At 40.5% G+C, this 21,008-nt stretch overlaps 1 long non-coding RNA gene across 2 annotated transcripts in view; it reads right to left on the reverse strand.

Annotated features, from left to right (window-relative positions):
- Nucleotides 1–21,008, reverse strand: part of LOC114887275 — a 90,783-nt gene that overhangs the window by 22,904 nt on the left and 46,871 nt on the right. For both annotated transcript variants that reach the window (XR_003791519.1, XR_003791518.1), the window contains exon 2: nucleotides 20,200–20,356. This is a non-coding gene — a long non-coding RNA (uncharacterized LOC114887275). The remainder of the gene's footprint in view (nucleotides 1–20,199; nucleotides 20,357–21,008) is intronic.

Raw genomic sequence — 21,008 nt, forward strand, 5'->3', positions numbered from 1 at the left:
GGCCCAAAGCCTTTGTTCCAGGGAAATTTCAAATAGAGGATCAAAATTTAATTTCAAAATTGTTCACTGAATCACCCACTCTGCTTTGAACAATTGGAAATATGATAATTAACTTTTCCTACATCAGGGTTAGACAGACACACATACACACACACACACATACACACACACACAGTTTTACCGGCTCATCAGCGCAGGAATCCAACTCTGACTGGCTTTCTTACTCTACCACCCACCCTCCCTTAGGCAATTTCAGCCACTCCCAGAAAAAGATCTAGCTAATAGAAGTGTAGCCCAAACAAATACTTTACAAAAAAAATGAAAGAAAAGGCAAGAGAAATGTTATTGTATATCCCTGTGGACCTAACCAAAATTAAAACTCTAAAGTAAGCTTTATTCTATTTCATAGGCAACAATTCTATTTTTAAAAGGAAATCTGTTAAGGGTAAGGGATTAGGAAAATGGTAATAAACCGAACGAAAAAATAAAAGTCCTCGAGGGAGTGTTTCACAAAAGAGAGAGTTGCCTGCTGAGGAGTAAAGGAAATTGCTGGCTTCTCCAAGCCACTTTGGAGGATGGGGCAAGGGAGATCAAGGTAGATACTCCTGCCTGGCTAACAGTGAACTCCTTTAGGACTTGCTGGCAAGAGGAAGCTGTGGGCGAGGTGTTTGCCAGGCAAGTCTTGTCAGTAAAGTGATTCCTTAAGTCTTCAGGTTCCTTCCTGGAGGTCATGTGACAGGTTATTTCCTGGTGTCCAATCTAAAGACTCTGGGGCCAAAAACAGCTGTCACCCCACCTCCACCCCCCCCCCCCGCCACCTTGTTATATTTCCTGTGCTTGGGGCTTTTTTTTTTTTAATTTAATTTATTTATTTTTTGGCTGCACTGGGTCTTTGTTGCTGCGTGCAGGCTTTCTCTAGTTGCGGCGAGCGGGGGCTACTCTTCGTTGTGGTGCGCGGGCTTCTCATTGCGGTGGCTTCTCTTGTTGCGGAGCATGGGCTCTAGGTGTGCCGGCTTCAGTGGTTGTGGCACAGGGGCTTCAGTAGTTGTGGCCCTCGGGCTCTAGAGCGCAAGCTCAGTAGTTGTGGCACATGGGCTTAGTTGCTCCGCAGCATGTGGGATCTTCCCTGGCCAGGGCTTGAACCCGTGTCCCCTGCATTGGCAGGCGGATTCTTAACCCCTGCACCACCAGGGAAGTCTCGCTTTGGGGCTTTTTGACTAAGAAAGAATTCTCACTTGAGTTAAAAGAAATAAACACACGAAGACACCACCCTCCCAAATCCCAAATATACTTTAATGTAGGGCTAGAGTGTGGCACATCCTTTTGAAATTCAGAGCAGGTCTCACTGAAAAAAAAAAAAAAAAGCATTCCTCTGATTTTTACCTATGGCTTTCTCTGCTGGTTCAGTTAAATCCTCTGTTACCCTATTGCACAAAACTCGCTCTTGTAGGTTTCTCTAATTTTCTGCAAAAATTCCAAATAATTGTTATTTTCAGACCTCCTGGTCTATGAAATCTAAATGTACAAATGGAAAGAATCTTAGGGATTACCTGAGGTTGTCCAACCCCTTCAGACCTAACCAGAGGTTTGATTTTCCCAAGCAGCAGAGCTCAGAAAGCCCTTCAGAGAAAAGATGCTGTGACCCTCTCTGGGCATGATTTCAGGGGGCAGATGTCAGTGCTTCAGACCTCCGTTCCCAGGCTCTTTGCATTCTACCTCAAAGCCTCCCTGTGTTCCTGACTCCTTGTATTAGGGCTTCTCTTGACCCTGCCCACATCCAGCCCACTAGCAGGAAGGCTGAGATCACTTACCACTTGGTTTGGATTTCAATACCAATATTCACTCTGTTTATGGAAGAAGATTTGTCCCTTACTTGGAGGCTTTTTAGGCACTTCCCATGAATGTGATCAGAAAGAGGGGTTTAAGAGAAAGCCTCAAAATCACACCAGGAAAGCATTTACTCACTTGCTGCAAACAGAAATCAGAACTTGGATGAGGTAAAACATGGGCCAAACAGAGTTTGGGAATTTATTCCTCCCTGTACCCACGTGCCTCCTTAGCATGGACACTCAAGCTGTTTCTAACTGCCAACAAACTTGTCCTGACATCCTGTTCTCACACACTAGGGTTCTTTGCTTTCTCTTTTAATTCCTGTCTTTATGCCAGCTGGAAATTCTGCTGTTACAAAAACTAAACACGACTCAAAAAGAAACCCACAGAAAAGCAAAACAAAGAAACCCAACTCCTTCTCTCCCTTCCCAAGTCACATCTCTGCATAGCCTGTTCTTTGACTACCCATGTGACCACAGTTGCTCATCTGGTCTTGTCTGCCATTAAGGCCGGGGTAGTCTTCCCCTGGAGTCTCCCGCAGGCTCATTGCTGTTTTCCATCTCTCCACAGCTTCATTCTGGGCCAGAGGGCAACATTTTCTAACCCCGACTGCCTCCTCTGGGCTTGCAGGAGTGAGGCCTAAGCCAAATTATGAAATCTTCCAAGGTCTTTGGGTCTTGGCCTTCCCATGCTCTTTTTTTTTTTTTTTTTTTTGCGGTACACGGGCCTCTCACTGCTGTGGCCTCTCCCGTTGCGGAGCACAGGCTCCAGACGCGCAGGCTCAGCAGCCATGGCTCACGGGCCCAGCCGCTCCACAGCATGTGGGATCCTCCCCGACCGGGGCACGAACCCGTGTCCCCTGCATCGGCAGGCGGACTCTCAACCACTGAGCCACCAAGGAAGCCCACCCCATGCTCTTTGATACTCTTTTTCCAGTTGGAAAATCAGGCAGGTGTATTATGTAAACACCTAAGTATACTCTCTTATATGAGTTGTAGTGTTACTAAGTTAGCAATACAGTATGACATAGGCAGAATGGGAAATAAGCCTTGAACATTTCTTAATTATCTCTAAAATATTTCTCTCCATTCTCACTATGTTGTTCTGGTCCAGACCTTTATCATCTTTTACTTGGACACTAGCATCCTGAGAAATCTGCATGTTTCCTGTCTGTCTCTAGCCTCTTTATTCTATGCATTTCACACTCCCACCACTGTAATCTATAGAAAATGAAGGTCTGCCTATATTGAATCCTCTGCTTAAACGCCTCTGTACTTAAAAGATAAAAGGTAAGTTCCAAAAGATAAAAGCTAAGATCCATAGCATGGCATTCAATTCCCATCTCCTGGTCCAACCCAAGGCACACTTCAGGTGACAGGAACTGCACACATAATATTGTTTCTTGACCACTCCATGCTCTACACACCCTGGGTCTTTCTCCTGGAATGTCATTCCCTAATTTCTTTCCTAAAGAACTTTTTATCCCTCTAAGCTAAGCACAGAGATTCTACCCAGGCATCATTTAATTCAGAAACATCCACTCGCATAACATCCTGTGAATAACTTATTCATAGCACTTGACACTTTATATTTTTCTTAAGATGTGTTGGGCTACTTTACTATCAATATTTATAAAAGTATTTATTGCAGATGATTTGGAAAATACAGGAAAATATGAAAAGAAAGCCAAATGAAAGCGTCTAGAGATAGTCTACTAACGGTTTGAGGTATATTTTCCAATCTTTGGCTCTATGCATAGATTCATATTTTCTTCTCTCTTGTTCCTTCTCACACAGCACACACATATACACAAAAACACCCACTCGCCGATCTAACATATTTTGTAATCACTTTCATTTTCCACTTAAAAACACATTATGAGCTTTGTTACAAATCCTTAAGTGTCCAGAGAGTAAGCTCCGTGAGGGATTGGAATGTGTGTGTATAAAACAAATACAGAGAGACATTTAGATGAGTGAATAGCATAGGCTCTTAAGGATTATTTGTTGAACTAATTTAATAAAGAAAATGATGAAAGGAGAGAGCAAAAAGAATATGAGAAGAACTAGAGCACATGGAAGGTAGAGAGACAAAGAGAAGAAAGTCAGAAATCATTTGAGCAGGGTGTTTACGACTTTTAAAGTTTTTATATACTTTATAGTTGATTACCACTATAGCCTTCTGAAGTAGCTATAATAGTTATTTACAAATCAGGAAAAGGAAACTCAGAAAGGTTAAGTGACTTGCCCTCGCTTGTGCACTTAATAAGTGGCAGAGCTGGTTGTGGGAATCCATAAACTGTATTTATCTTACTCCACATGACTTCTGAAAAAGAAAAAGCAGCAACAAGATCCCTGCTGAGGTCTGGGAGCTCAGAGCAGTGTTCCTGCCACCTGTTGTGGCGCCTGGCACGTAGCTGGTGCTAAGTAAGTGACTTTTGAACTGACTGAGGAGAAGGGGTGAAAAAGAACAAACAAGCAGGTGATGGTCAGTATCTGGGTTTAGGCACCCTCAGTCCGCTTTTCTTCCTCTTCACCATGCTTGCCTGATCGGACAAAGCAGGAGATGCTAAATGCCTGCTTCCAGTCTACACCAGCTTCATAATTCTCCACGAACGCAAACGGATTATGTTAAATGTACTGGTTCCCTTTGCTCTTGGAAAATGTTCAAAATATTCTCCCAGCTTGAAAGGCTCCTCATAATAGGACCCACAGCGTCCCTGTCTTTATGTCTCATTTCTGTTCTCTTCTTCATTCCAAACACCTCTAAATCCCTGAAAGTACTGGCACATTCTTCCCCTGCTCTTCTTTAGTAACTATTACTTTGATCCTTTCTTTACTGACTCTATTAGTTTTCTATTGATGTGTAGCAAATTACCACACAGGGAGCAGCTTTATACAAATCTCACTGCTTCTCTGGGTCAGATGCCTGGCATGGTGTGGCTGAGTCCTTTTCTTAAGGTCTCACTGGTCTAAAATCAAGGTATTGGCCAGGGCTGGGGTTCTCCTCTGCAACTGAGGTTGCTCTTCCAAACTTACTGGTTATTGGCAGAGTTCATTTCCTGGTAGTTATAGAACAGTGGTTGCCATTTCCTTGTTACATTGTTCCCTTCCACTTCAAACCAACAACAGTGCATCAGATCTTTCTGGTGCTTTGAACCTCTCTGGTTTCTGCATCTGCCTCTCTCTTCTGTTTTAAGGGTTCATGTGATTACATTACACACACTTGGATAATCAAGGCTAACCTCACTATCTTAAGGTCATCTAATTCATTTTTATTTATTTATTTTGGCTGCGCCATGAGGCTTGTGGGATTTAGTTCCCCAACCAGGGACTGAACCTGGGCCCCCGACAGTGAAGGTGTCGAGTCCTAACAACTAGACCTCCAGGGAATTCCTGGTCGTCTAGTTTATAAACCCAATTAGATCTGCAAAGTCCCTTTACCAGGTAACATAACGTATTCACAGGCATAACACCAGAGGGTGAAGGTCATGGTGGTCAAATTTCTGCCTACCCCACTGATCACTCCAAATTTGGCTTAGTGTCCTTATAGGACCCATGCCCATTCATTTCTGGACTGTAAGCTTCATGAGGGCAGCGACTGAATCTATTTCACAAGTCAGTGATGTGTTGGAGCCAGCTTGTACCAACTAACAAGTGCCTATCAGTAAATATTCAGACATTTTGCAATCCGGCTGTTAAACACAGATATTATCAAGAAACAAAAGTTTGTAATCAAATAAATTTTATTTTCTAAAGGGAATAATCAGACTTATCACTTCCTATTTATTGTACTCCTGTTTACTCTTATCTTTTCTGTTGAGGTTATCTTCATTGATTGTGTCTCTGTGGTGGAAACACTATTTATTGATGTGCACATCTCTTCCTAACTCCCTGTTCAGTGATGTCACATTGGTAGCTTGAAATTGGCCGTAGTGGTTGTATTTATACCGTGGAAGTCAGAAAACACTAGCTGACGGTTGATTTATTGTTTATTTCTCTATTTTTTTTTTTTTTTTTTGCCCCATCGAGCAGCTTGCAGCAACTTAGCTCCCCGACCAGGAATTGAACCTGGGCCCTCGGCAGTGAGATTGCAGAGTCCTAACCACTGGATCACCAGGGAATTCCCTAGTGTTTATTTCTTTTGTCATAGGTGAAGAAACTAGGTAGGAAGGGTAATAAGTTTGCCCAGATTCAATCAGCTAATATAAGGTAGAAGCCAACATGGTCTGAACCCACAGCCTGGACTCTGAACAACTACACTGAAATTGAAGCGAGAACAAGGCTGTGAGTAGGTAGAGTTTAAAGCCTTGCCCCTGGCAGTGTGTTCAAAGGGCCGGAAGAGGCAGCACCTGGGAACTTGTTAGAACGTTGACGTTCAAGTCCCACCCCAGATTTACAAAGACAAAATGTGTCTTTTTAAAATGCTTTTACAATATACCCTAGAAATTCCAATGCACCTTAAATTAGAAAACCACTGTTTTGGGAGGCAGATGTACCAACAGGTGACTACACTACGGATTGTCATTAGAGCTAAAGAGGTAGAGAAATACTGTCGGGGTTTTTGCAAAATTGAGGTGGGTGCTTCCTCTATCCTGTGGCACATTACAATCACCTACAGAGCTTTATATAATACCAGGGCCTTGGCCATTTAAAAATAATTCCAATATATAGCCAGGATGGAGAACTTATCAGAAGTGCCATGTTACTTACACCAGGCTTAGATGGATACAGTCATCCCCAGTTATCAAAACAAACAACCAAACCAATGTCTGTGGCTCTGACCCTGGATCTTAGAGGCTCCAACCATCTCCTGCCCAGGGCTGTAATTGCCCCTCTCCCCCAGATTGGTTTCCTGGCCTTGCTCTCCACGCAAACAGCCTTGCCTTCCCACCCCAAACAGACCCTCTGGCTCCTAGGATTTCACGTCACATGCCCCTCACCGAACACATCCTCTTTTCTCCTTGCCGCTAAGCCATGTCCTTCCCTTTTTTTTTTTTTTTTAGCTCACATGACATCACCTCTGTCACCAGGATCAAATTTTACCACAGATCCTTGAAAACAAACCGTACAAAATAAACAGAAGGATTTAAGGGAGGCTACATAATTGTTTGTTCAAATCAAGCATTCTCCTTTTTTAAAAAAGCTAGATCCCTTTTGTCTGGGTCCTCTGTTGTGTGGTTAACAATCCAAGGCCCACAAAAGAGCGCCGAGCTCCCTCCCACACGTACTGCTTTTTCTCCAGTACCAGGCCGTGCTCTGGTCAACCGCAAGGCAACAGTACTCGACTCCTGCTGGGCAGCTTTCAAAACAGGTCTCAGAAGAAGCCAGGAACAAACTGATGCTTCTCGTTTTCTCCCAACAATCCCTCCCCAGGGTTCAGATTTACACAGCGACTCCTGTTATCAACTTTGATCTCTTTAAAGAGGTCCCTTGTCTCTGTCTGAGCGATACAAAGCCTCTGTGAGAACAGCAGTAAGAAAGCTTATGATCTTCCTCTCACGTGATCAACAGACTGATTGCGTCTTCTGGTTTAGTGACTTCCTCTTTATTCACGCCAGCTGCTGAACAAGTTGCCAGTAATCCTGATTGGGGATGTAATTGGTTCTTTGGACTCTGTTCCATTCCTAACCATGTTTCAAGCTTGTAATTAGGTAGTGGGTTATGTAGACTGAAAAAAATGGTTCAGCTGAGTGCAAGAGAAAGTCTTTCCAGGTTACTCTTTCATCCTAAAAATTCATGAAGGCATGCAAACCAACTTCACTTATTTCCTCTTTTGTTTCTCAGAGAAAAGGGTTTTTTTTGTTTGTTATTGGGGGTTTTTTTTGGGGGGGATGGGTGTTAGAGGTGATGGGTGGTGGCTTACAGAAATTCTAGGAAAAAGACATGGAAATGAATCATATTTAAAACAAGCAAACTGAAAGTCTCTAAGAAGTCCAGCAAAACTCCTTTGACAATTGAAAAGTTTCAGCTTGATATGAGCCCTCACTTGAACTTTGTTATTTAAAATTTCCTATATTTAAATTATAAATTCTAGGAACATAGATATTTATTTATTTATGCATACATACATTTAAGCATGAATTCATTCATTTATACCATAGATATTTACTGAATGTTTGATATAAACAATAGGTTCAGAGTAAACAGAAATAAATAAGACATATTCTCTGCCCTCAAGTAGCTCATAATCTAAAGGGACAGAAAAGCGTAAAGATATAAATTCTCTAATATCTTACGTGTGCTAAAATGGACATTTCTAGAGAGCACAATGGGATCCCAGCAATCAACAAACACTGTGATCAACTCTATAATGGTGGCGGTAGCTGGGTGGGAAATTTTCTTAGTAAAGCAAAAGAAATAAAGAGGAGGAAATTTCTAGAAAAAAAAAACCTTTAAGATCACCTTTCTATAATAAAAACTGAGGTGCTCAGGTATTACGTCTAGCTTGCCTCATTTTTTCTGCAGATGACAGCACAGTCCTGACCAGGATCAAACTGTACCACAAATCCTCAGAAACAAATCTGTACAAAATAAACAGAAGAATTAAAGGGACGGTATATAGTTCTGTTTGTTCAAATCAAGTATTCTCCTTTTCTTTAAAAAAAAAAAAAGCCTGTCTAGTGCTGTCTTTTACATGATACCCATACATCAACTGGGGTAACCCTACTCCCTGAACTAAGAATACTCAGAAGTGCCATGCCACAATCAAAGCCGTTTCTAAGAGTTCTGTGAATCCCTGGAGGACTTAGGTTTCCATTATCACTTCTAGCTCTGAGTTCCTGCTCCCACAAATCAGCTCTATTTAAGCATTATTTCACCTTCCTTGCGTAATGCCCCCGATTTACATCACTTTGGCTCAAGTATAGAATTTCAAATCTTTTCCTTGATCTTAAAAAGCACCACCAACAAAATCATGTTGGTAGGGTTCTCATACTTGTAACAACAGTGTAAGGAGCAAAGAACCAAATCCCTGTGAGAACCCATGACCCATTTGAACCAGTCCACCTTTGTCTTTTGGCCACCAGGACACAGTGGTGTCACTTGCTTATTCTTCATCTTGGTGGTGTCCATCCGCCTTTCCCACTCTCTTCTCCTTCCAGGTGGGCCTCCTGGCTTGCTCCTAGGAACTGCAAATTCTTTTTACACTGTTCAGTATAATATGGTACTCTCCAGTCCCACTCCCAAAATTCAGCTCGAGATTACTTTTGCTTATTCAAAATCCTACAGGGTCTGAGTAACCCTGGGATGGTGCTTTTGTTCTCAGGAGAAATTACACCTCTAACACAATCTGCTTTTCTTAGAAGGTACTTACAGTTTTATATAGCAATCTCCTCCTACATTACACCCAGCACTCTTCACATTTGAGGATGACATTACTATTCATCAAACTCTGCTTTCTTTTCTTCTTACTTTTGTTCTGGTTTTCTTTGGAACTGGTTTGCAAGAAATCCAGTTCTGTTACCGTACAGCCACGCCTCACTATGAACTCCAAACATAGTCAGATCATAATTTTGTTGAATTTGGATGCCTTAACTCTCTAGACACCCAAAACACTCAGGAGCAAGTATTATCCACCAGTCATGATATTTAAAAATGTGCCTCTATCTCCGGATTAATTTACTTGTTCTATAAACTTGAATCATGCACCATACTTTAAATTAATCTTTGTTCTCTTCTAGACGAGTTCACAGTCTGACCAAATATAAATCCCAAAATGGTTTAATGAAAGGGACCATCTTTGGAATTAGTGCAAAGCCTCTCAAGGGGGTGGCTTTAAAGGGACAATCTTCTTTTGTAGCCTATTTTCAAGTTCATTAGTCAGAACATTAATTCCATGCTTTGCAGTTGTGCCTCGTACTACACGCTCTATCTCCTGGGATAGCATGGTGGAATACCCTTTGAAAAGAAAAAAAGAGTTGTAGAAATGGAAGGTTTAAGATTCTTCCCCCACCCCCAGTTGTGACTTAGAAAATCCTCTGCAATGTTTTTATAGAGCCTGAAGCATTATAAATATTACTCTATATTATAATCATGCAATTACTGTCTGTCTCCTCTCCTAGACATGAATCTCTGCAGGGCAGGGTTAGGGTTTACCAAAACTCAGTTCCTAGCATAGGAGACTGAAACTGGCAGTGTACTCACAGGAGCTTTATGGAAGAAAAGGGAGAGGAGAGAAGAGACAGAGAAAAGAAGCTATTATGACTATCCTTTGTGGGAGGGAGATTATTCTACACAATTGCTTCGATTTGGCATCTGGGAAAATCTCCCTTCAGAGGTGTGGTCAATCTTATAGTTTGTGGATGGCTTAGTACCAGGATCTCAGTTGTCAGCTACCCCAAGTTGGGTATAGTCTAGGCACTGGGATTAAATATCTTTTGTAAGATGGGCAAATAATATTAAAGACTTGTAGATATTTAAAACCAATTTTTTTGGCCAGGTGACATGTGGGATCTTAGTTTCCCGACCAGGGCTCCAACACGCACCCCATGACGTGGAAGCTCAGAGTCTTAACCAGTGGACCGCCAGGGAAGTCCCAGTCTTATGGATATTTTATGCCAAACTCTACTACATCATACTCCATGAACATCACTGCTGCTGGTGACCAAAATGGGATTCTAACCCTAAGTTTTATTTTGTTAAAATGCTTTCAATTTGTCATATCTTAGTGTTATCGGCTGAACTTTGTCCCACTCCCCAACTGATATGTTGAAGCTGTTACCCCCAGTACCTCAAAACGTGACTGTATGTGGAGATAGGACCTTAAAAGAACTGATTAAGGTAAAGAGAGGCTTTCAGGGTGGGTCATAATCCATCTGACTGTTGTCCTTAAAAGAAACCAGGACACACAAAGAGACACCAGGGGCACACGTGCACAGAGGAAAGACCATGTGAGGACACACACACAAACAACCATCTGCACGCCAAGGAGAGGGGCTTCAGAAGAAACCAATCCTGCGGACAGCTTGAGGACTTCCAACCTCCACAACTACCAGAGAATGAATTTCTGCTTAAGTCACCCAGTCTGTGTGGTATTTTGTTATAGCAGCCCCAGAAAAGTAACACACTTAGAAATATCACTGATCCCTAGCAAAAATTATTAAGGTTAATCTTGATTCTTCCATTAACCAGAAAATATTCACTTTTTAAAATTTAACTTTAAAAATTGAATGAATGGAGTGAGTTACAAAGTACAAGGATCTAGAAAAATATTTCCAAGTTAAAATTAAAAAGAAACCTACCTGGATGCTCCCAGATAAATCTATTATCTTTGGAAAATCTGAGTTTTCTCATTTCTGAAATAAGACTGTTGGAAAGATAACATTTTATCCCTTAACTTTAAGAGCCTGTAATTTACTGCTAAGTATATCATTGGTAATGCTGGTTCTGATGGTGGTGGTAAATAGTAAAGGGATTCAAGCCAGGATTTCACCAGCCACGAGTATAAGAAGATTTTATAATCAACATATGGCATGTGTTTGCATTGACTTGAAGACTATCATTAGAAACTAACTTTTTCAGAAGACTAGGAATCGATCATGTGATTATATTTTATTACAATCGGCTAGATTATGCTCCAGTAACAACCAAACTCTGAATCTCCATGGCTTAACAGCTGACTTATTTCTCTTTTCACTGTACATTTCCAGTGCCTGTCAGCACTGCTCATACCAGTCACTCAGGGGCCCACACCGATGAGGGTTTAATCTTCAACAATTACTCTGGCAGGGAATAAGATGGGGCAAATTGAGCATGGCTCTTAAAATTTCTGCTTAGAAGTGGCCATATGCCACTTTCATTCAGATTTCATTGGGAAAAGTAAATCACATGGCTATGCCCAATATTAAAGTAGGTTAGGAGTATAATTTTTCTATATGACAGAAAGGACAAGAAAGGAAATATTTGTGAATAGCTTGGAGATGATGATAACCAAAATGCTAAAGGATACTCCCCAAATCTGACTGTATTCATGGGTAAACATGATTTGGAAATTTTAAGCTATCAGCTCTAGGAAATGCTGCTTTAAGCTTGAGAGTTAATTTTACTACAAGAAGAAGAAAAACAAGGAGGGGGAAGAGGGGGGAGAGGAAGAAGAGGAGGAGGAAGAAGAGAAGACGTATTCCACATACTAGGAAGCAAGCTTCTGAAAGTCATTACTTCAAGAGGTGGTATAGACTGAAAAATGGCTTCAGAAAAAGTCTAGATTAGTACATGGAGTTGAATCCATGCCAACCAGTAATGAGAAAAATTTATGATATCCCAATGTCCCCAGTCATTGAATCACTCAGTTTTGTTTTGTTTTGTTTTAAGCTGGGAGTTAACACATTAATATCCAATGTACTAATAATAATTCAGTAGTAACAGCACTTCTGGGTGCTCATAGAAACAAATATAATGTCTTGAATTTTCTGTCAGCTCATGTTTTATTTATTCAGTCAGTGAAGGGGGACAATCAATTTCATAGCATAAAATACAGCAGTGCCAAAAAATCTAGGAAAGCAGCTCTCAAAATTGTTTATTATGTAAATTGTTCTGAATACATAGTGGATGTAGTCTCTCTGCTAGGCACTTCACACATAGTATAATGTTTACTCTTCTCCTCAACCTGCAGCTGCAACGTGCATGACCCTGAGCTGTTCCTAGAGGCCTGTAGGGCCAAGACTGATGGACACTTGACATGAAACCATCCTCCTTTTTTGGGAAAACTTTGGGTTTGATCAATTGTCATTAGTGGGAATAATCTAGGGTACAGTATCAAAAAAGCCATCACCCCAAAATTACTTAATTAACAAGGAAAGAAAATCATGTCCATGAATTATCAACTGGGCAGACTTTAGTCCCCAGTCCCTAACTTAAGATAAGAAGAATATCATTTCAATACACCTTTGAAAAAAAATAAAGAATTCTCACCAGAGGAGGGCCAAGAAACAAACATAAGAGATATCTGAAAAGATTCCTTTGATGATATACATCTCTTGAAATTCCAAATTTTACACTGTTTTGTAAAAAGAAGAAATTAGTTAGCTAATTAGTCTGGCAAAAGAAAGAGTCTGTTCTGATCATTGACCAAGACTCTCTGAAAAATGTTATTGGTTCTATTTTACAGATGAAGAAACTGAGGCTCAAAAAGGTCAAATCATCAGTTCAAAATCCAAAGTTGACCTTCTTTATTTACCTCCTTCACTTTCTGAGCCCTTTTTACTTCTTCCTATCTACCTCAAATGCCTTTCTTTTTCTGCTCGCTGCTAGAATTTCAAAATCTGGGATCAGAGAAGACCCCAGTGGGCTGCATTCTCAAGAAACAATGACACACATCACTCCAGCTTTTCCCCAGGCCCTTTATTTGCTTCCTAAGAGATTAAGACAGAATTTTACTTTTTAATCCTTATACCAGGATTTGTATTTCAAAACCAAGTTTGAGATTTTGATTGATTTTTGATGAAAGAAGGAATCCTTCATGGTGAGATTATGAACTTCAGGGAGAGAGAAATGTCAGTGACGGCTTTCCTGGTATCCTTGAAATCACACCACCACAGCATCAGCCTACATAGAGGGATGGCCTTGCTCTGATTCTTCCAATCCAGGCACCAGAAATCTGCTAGGCAAAGATGGTCATTATTGAGTAGGGCCCATGAATCAAGAAATTTAATCCCTCCCACAAAAAAAAGCTTTCAAAAAATATAGGGTGTGAGGGAGATGATTTCAGACACCTAATCCAACCACAATGTTTAAAAAATGGGAAAATCCACAAGCATCCGTGTTCCCATCTGCTCAGAGGTAAGTCATCCACTCTTTTAGCCTTTTCTGCCATTCACTCAGTCTGTGATTCTCCTCTTATTAAAACATCTGGTTACTCCTACAGATGTTTCCAGACTGACTAGTGCACCCTTTCTTCACAGCTGGCTGGATCCCCATCTTGTAAAAGAGTCTGATCTCTTTCAGTTGGGGCTCAGGAGCATTTCAACACAGGACTAGCATAAAGATAATTTGAACTAATCAGAGGTCTGCAAAGGAAACAGCTATGTACCAAAAATTGTGCTATAATCCAGTCAAAGAAAGACAGGGACATGAATAGAGGGGCTACTTGCCAGAAACCTCTGATCCTGCCCTGCTTTTCCCAGAGCTATTTGGCAAACCAGCAAGCACTTGAGTGTAATTTCTTCATTGGTACTTGTCTCCTTTTCTTCCCCAGTGATGCAACTTGCTTACTCACCAAAGTCTCAACAACCTACTTAAGCAAGCAGAAATGGGAATTTCCATGGAACATATTTCTAGAGAACTTCTGATGTTGGCCATTGAACTGGAAGCAGCTGTGTTATCTAATGTACACAAAATGCTAACTAACCCCTTTTGCTACCATCACTCTTCCACTCCAATATTTTAATGTTCAACCAGAGAGACTAAATTTAGAATATGCCTCTTTTCTGGGAGCTCTAAGTACATCTAAAGAGCTAAATCTGAGAAATAAAATCAGAAACTGAGAAGTGACCTGGAAACAGGATTTTTCCGGGGCTCCTCATTAGATGTCTCAGCTCAGGGTACTTTCAGTTGACTCACAGCTCAGCAAACTCCTATGGAAACCTACTATGAGCTGCTAAAATAGTAACATGGATACAAAGAGAAAAAGACGAGTCCCGGACTAATGTTTTTCACAGTCTGATGGAGAAGATAAGTAAAATAATTCATATCTAAAACCTAGATGATTCTAGAAGGCGGACACTGCCAACTGGTGTTAAAAATCATCTTCAGAGAAGAGCTCTAAGCTCCTCAGTCCATGATGCTGGTGATGTTGTGTTTCTTGATGTCAGCATGCTCAGTTTGTATAGCTACATGCATTTTTCTGTATGAATTTTTTATGTATATCTGTATTCTATATGTACTATTTTAATTCAAAAATCTTTAAAAACCCGTTCGACTAATTACATAAATTTGGCTCTAAATCCCCAGCATTGTTTCTAATAATCATCCTAATAATATTTAACATTTGACCAACTTAAATACCTTTGTCCAACAAGGACGGATAAACACAAGTAAGCAACAACAACGACAACAAAAATGGCTTCTTTGATTAAATATGACAGCGTGCCAGGCACCAGACCAGGCACAGGAGATCAAAAGTCACAGTGCAGGGGAGAAGTCTCGTAGCGATCAGAGGTCTCAAACGGAGACTTAGACTGCCTGTGCTGTTTTCAAGCATACAGTACAAAGGGGGGAGGTGGGAAGAGAAAGAAGTATTTGAAGATTTTGGGGTAAAGCATGCTCTTTCTGATTAATTGCTAACCACATGACTAGCTAGTGGCATGTGCCCACCTGCTTCATACACTTATGCCCACTTGCAGGGCCCCAACTAGTTCTAGGCTCTTCTATTCTCAGGGTTGCCATCTGCAATTCTAATTCTCATGTCAGCATCAAGCTCTATGAGGAATCACTGAGCAACCTGTAAGATCTTCAAGCAGCAATTGTGCAGTTAACACAGATCTATAGGCAGGGCTTGGTAGTGACCACACCAATAAAACAAAAATCAACCATCCCCTTTATAGGCGGTGTGGAAAGTCCAGTGAATCTCTCATTAACCTTCTAAGTAGCCACGGTCATACAGTCAGCACTAACCATCCTCATAAAATGAAGGAGTAAAAGTAAAAATCATAACCGATCTTTACTGTTTTTTTTTTTTAAGTGGTGGACTTATTTGTATCTCAGGATATTGTAAAATGTTTTCTCTTGCCCTTGTCTTTTTCATTTTGTCTCCATCCTGGCTTCCCTCCCCGAGCCATAGCTTCTGCTCCAATTGCCTTGTTGCTGTTTATAAAGCTGTGGCCACCCAGCCTGTGAGGTGGAAGATGGCAGTAATTTTATCTTCCCCATTTTGTATGCCCACTGCCTAAAACACTGTTCAAATATCAAGCAGCCACTCAATAAATGTGGATTAAATGAGGAAGAAAATACAAAGAGCAATCAAATTATGTGAGACTAAATAGGCATGGGGACTTAAAACATAAGAATCCATTTAATCTGCTAGAAAATTCTAGCCCTCAATAAAATGTTAGAATTGGAAAGGATCTTATATATCATTTGGTCCAATATCCTTATTTAAAAGATGAGGGTCATGTGCACATAAGTCACAGAGCCAGCCAGGGCGAAGCAGGCACAGACCTCCCTCCAGGAGGGAGGTAAATTTCTTGTAAATTTCTTCACCTCAGAAGTAGTCTTTTCTGATTAACCTCCTATTCTCATCACTTGCATCTCTGGTATTGTCTCAGTCAGCCATCCAAAATGGTCTCATGATTTTTCTCCTGATTTGTTTTATTGTCAGTTAATGTGGCTTTGTTTTTTAATGAGTCACACTCTTCTCGATAACTATAGTGACCTTTTCTCGACCTTCCACTACTTCTCTTTTGTTTTAAATATTCTCTAAGTTGCCTAAATTTTCACCATCCTTTTCAAGTTTAAGGGGAAAAGAAAATCACGCATAGTGGAAGGGGGTTTGGAAATTCTATTGTCAAAAATGATGTGAATTGATTGGGGGTGGGGTTGGCAGTGGGGGGAGGTACAGCGTCCCAGACTGGTGAGGAAATACCAGAGCCTAGAAAACGCCAAGCCAGACGGGATAGGGCACGCCTTCGAGATCTGGCGAAGAGGTCCCAAAGGACACTTTTTGCAAAGGAATAAAAATAAGTGGATGAGAAAGCTCACCTGGGATATCTTTCAAAAGAAGTAAGCAATGTAAAAATAAAACAAAGTCCACAGTTGGTAGATTCATTCAAATATTCATTTATTCAACTGACATTTAGACAGCACGTTCTTTTGTACCTGACCTCATACCAGATGACTGGGCTGTAGTGGAAAGAAACAAACCCTTCCTCAAGGAGTCCAGGTTCAAGAGACAAAGGAATGTTAAAGGAAAGTTCTCAGATGCATTGATTTTGAGCAAAGGTCTAGGTTTATTTGAAACTTGCCACATGGGTACTAACTTCAAAGAAAGCCTGTTCAAATCTTGCTTCCACAAAGAGAATCTTTATATTGACAGAAATAAAACAAAACAAAAACACCGTCTTGATGAGATTGTTAGTCTAGATGCTAGAAAGGAATTCTAAAAAAAGTTTATTGATCTAGTCCCAAGATTGTTTAAAGGGTTTAAATTTGTAAAACTATCATACGTATATCCATTTTTGTAGGCTAAACTCTAATTTCACTGACCTGGGAATTAATCAGATATACTACCAATTAGTAATGAAAGATTGCTCAAGTATGTTAATCAAAAAGTAATTATGCTTTTCCTCAGGTTTGAGGCACTTCATTTCTTTTTCAATTCCTAAAATTTATCCTCAGAAGAACGTGAGACAATATAAAATGAACATAATAATGTATACTCTACCATGAATAAGGATAGTGACAGAAGTTTTTTGTGACTAATAAGAATTATTAACAAAAACAAAAAATAATAGTATTAAATATTCAATGTCTATTGCTACAAGTTATGAAGACACATGATCAGTCCCTACTAGGAGAACTTCAGTGGTTTTCTATCCTCTACCACACCCTAGATGGGATGTTCTATCAAGTAATAAATTCTCTTCAATCTGACTCTCATTCACCAAATAGTCTTACCAGTATTTGACTGTCAGTAAAAAGTACTTTGTGGGCAGGGAGACCTGGTTTGAATACCTGCCCCACCAATTAACCAGGTTTGAAGGTTAGGAAAGTTATTTAAACCTTTGAACATTAGTTTCCTCATTGTTAAAATGGAAATAGTTTCTCACTTAATAGAGTTGTTAAGGTTACATAAAATAATGCATGTGAAAGTATTCGGCACAAAGTAAACATCCAATAAATTATAATCATTTTAGTTAAATCGCCATCATCATCACTTTTTTTTCCAGGCAGTGTGGGTACACCTTGCCCATTGCATGGGGTAGAAATCAAAGCATTAGATTTGAATCTAAGCTCCAAAACTTATTAGCTATGAGATCAAGGTAGGTCGTTTAAAGTTTCTCATTTAAATTCTTCATTTATAAAATTGGGATGAAGTAAGAACTACATCACAGAGTTGTGGTGACAAGTAATTGAAATAATACCAGGAAGTGCCCATTAATGAGTGGTTCTTCACTAAATGATATTCCCTTTACTCAGCATGTCCAGATCTGGCATTCTGGCTAATGGAGAGGCATTCCTATGCTATAAATGAATAAATTGCCATTTAATTTGTCAGTTCAGTAGTTAAGTACTTTTACTTTTTTTTTTTTTTTTTTTTTGCGGTACGCGGGCCTCTCACCGCTGTGGCCTCTCCCGTTGCGGAGCACAGGCTCCGGACGCGCAGGCTCAGCGGCCACGGGTCACGGGCCCAGCCGCTCCTCGGCACGTGGGATCCTCCCGGACCGGGGCGTGAACCTGCGTCCCCTGCATCGGCAAGCGGACTCTCAAACACTGCGCCACCAGGGAAGCCCAGTAGTGAAGTATTTTTAGTGTGAGGTTTGTCCTCTAGAGCCTCTAGGGCCTGCTCATCCCTGGAGAAGGTGATCAAATCACATTAAAGAACCTGCAGAATTGTGGACAAAATCACTTATATTAGCAATCTTTGTCCACATAAGTCCTGCCCCATGAAATCATCTGTCCTCTGGTTTAAAATGAGTATAAGCATATTAAAAAGAAATGAAAAACAGAGTACTGAGTTCCATATTGTATATCTTAGAGGGAAAAAAATGGTTGGAAAATTCCTGTGGGTAAAGTCCAGGAGACTGAGTGCAATTTGGGGTTCAGTTGGTTGCTAGGCATGAGAGTAGTTTCTCAGGAAGTCGCACCGTCTGTTGTTACACCCCAGGCTCATCCCTGGGCCCCAGGCATTGATCTCTGCTGCATGCTCCAGCCATTCTGAGCTACCTGCTATTCTCTGATGATTTTGTGATTCCTCATTTCAATGCCTTTGTACCATCTAGTCCCTCTAGTAGAAGTGGCTCGGTGCCCCTTTCCCTTACCTTTTTTCTGCACCTGCATATCTTTATGACTCAGCTCAAGTGTCACTTCCTCTGCAAAGACTTGCTTCTATCACACCATCAAGACCCTTTGTCTGTGTTCCTTTGGACTCTGTCTTGACTTTCACTACAGTCATCCAGGGAATATCTTTTTAGGCCCCGTCTTCTTTAAAGCACTGAATGTTGGTACCATGTCTATTCCCCACCCCCCCCACACTTTTTTTTTTTACCTCAAGCCTAGCCCACAGTAAGTTCTCACTAATACTTAACTGGAAACTGACTGGTCAAAAATAGAAATAAAAATATGGTCAAAGTTCCAAGCAGAGGTAAAAATAAGCAGCTTTATCTTTAATTGGAGGGTAGAGGGCAAGTGTTGGGATCTTCCAGTATGTTATTCTTAGCAAGTTTTCTGTTATCTGTTTCATTTTGGTTTTACTATGGGGCACATGTTTTTTAATCTCTAAAAGGGGAATAATAATTACCGTTCAAGATGACTGTAAGATTTGAAAAAGGTAACATATGTGAATGTGCATAGTGTGGTACCTGAACCAAGGTAAGGGGTCAAGAGATGTTGTTATTCTAACCAAATTATCAGCAGTCTTCTTTAAAAAAAAAAAAACAACTTACACACAATAACTAGTGACTGACACAGACCTTACTGAAGGTTTCAAGGGAAAAATAGAGAAAAATGTTTACGTGTCACTCCCCACCACAAACCACAGAAAATCCACAGTGGAAGACCTCTTTTTGGCCATAATACTATTGGAGATTTCCTCTTGGACCTCTGAGTAACTACCCAGGAGTAGAATATCTGGATTATATGATAGATGAACTTTTAAAAACATTGCCAAACAGTTTCACAAAGTGATTGTACCATTCTACATTCCCACAAAGAGTATATGAGAGTTCCAGTTTTTCCACATCTTTGTCAACTTTTGGTTTAGTTGGTCTTTTAAAATTTTAGCCATTTTATACCTAATATCCATAATGGTCTTATATCTCTAATACATAAAGAACTGCTTAAGTTAACATGAAAAAAAGCAAAAATGGTTATGAGTCTTGAATAAGCACTTAACTAAAGATGAGACAGCTAATTCATCTGCTGAGAGTAGAAGCAGGAAAATCCTAAGGAGAAAGATGAAACTTTAAATTAAGCCATGAAAGGAAGGAGAACAGTTCATGACCAGAACACAGAAGGATTCCATGGCAACACTGGGAGCCCTGTTGAGGCATTATTCAACAAGGCTGCACAATTTCTCCAACACTGTTCAGTTTGTTGGGAATAGCAGCGGACAATCGGGGTCCAAGTCAGAGATAATGATCATCACAAATTATTCAGCCCGGCATATCAGGGTGGGATAACTGTTGAAAGAAACAATCCCCAAATTCCAGTGACTTACCTCAAAATAGAGTTTGTTTCTCACTTGACATTGAAGTGCAGGTCAATGGATGGTCTCTGCTCCACACAGTCACTCAGGTACCCAAGATCCTTTTATCTTGTCTCTCCTGCAGGCCTTTGAAGTTCTCTTCATTCATCCAATGGATGCAGTAAAAATGCTAGGATTAGACATGGAAGGATTTAATGAGCCAGGCCTGGAAGTACTGCTCATCGCTTCCACTCAAACTTCACTGGCCAGAACTTTATCATTGGTTTTAATCTAATTGCCAGGGGAAGTGAATAAAGAAGTTGTATGTCCTGGAGATAAGGATAATGAAGCTACTGGTGACCATTTTCAGTCTCTGACACACAAGGCAAAAGTCAGGTACCAGAATATTTTTGAATATAAGATAAAAACAGAGACATGGGAATTTTTCAAGATCAGTTCATATAATGACATCTCTCATTTCTCCTTCTGAAAGTCAGTTCATGCCCCCACCTTCTTAATTTCCTTCACACTTAGCGCCCAGTCTTCCTTTTTATCTTATTCTTGGCATCATTCTCAGTTGTACACTAGCGTTCAGGTTCCCCCATCAACTCTCAGCTCTGTGCCAAGAACTCCCCTTTATGCTTGAGTTCACTCCCTCTACTGAGATCCATTCCAGCTGCCTGTGGTCTTATTTACACTTGTGCTCAGGTAGTTGGTTTCCTCTGAACTTTTCTTTGCCTATTCAAAATCCTATTCACTCTTCAAGGCTCAGCTTGGTTCAAAGGACACCTCTCTGGGAAGCTTTTCCATAATAACCAAACACCTGGGCTGTAGACATGCTT

This window comes from Monodon monoceros, unplaced genomic scaffold (assembly GCF_005190385.1).
Source record: "Monodon monoceros isolate NGI ecotype Baffin Bay Population unplaced genomic scaffold, NGI_Narwhal_1 Super_Scaffold_7, whole genome shotgun sequence".
NCBI classification, from domain to species: Eukaryota; Metazoa; Chordata; class Mammalia; order Artiodactyla; family Monodontidae; genus Monodon; species Monodon monoceros.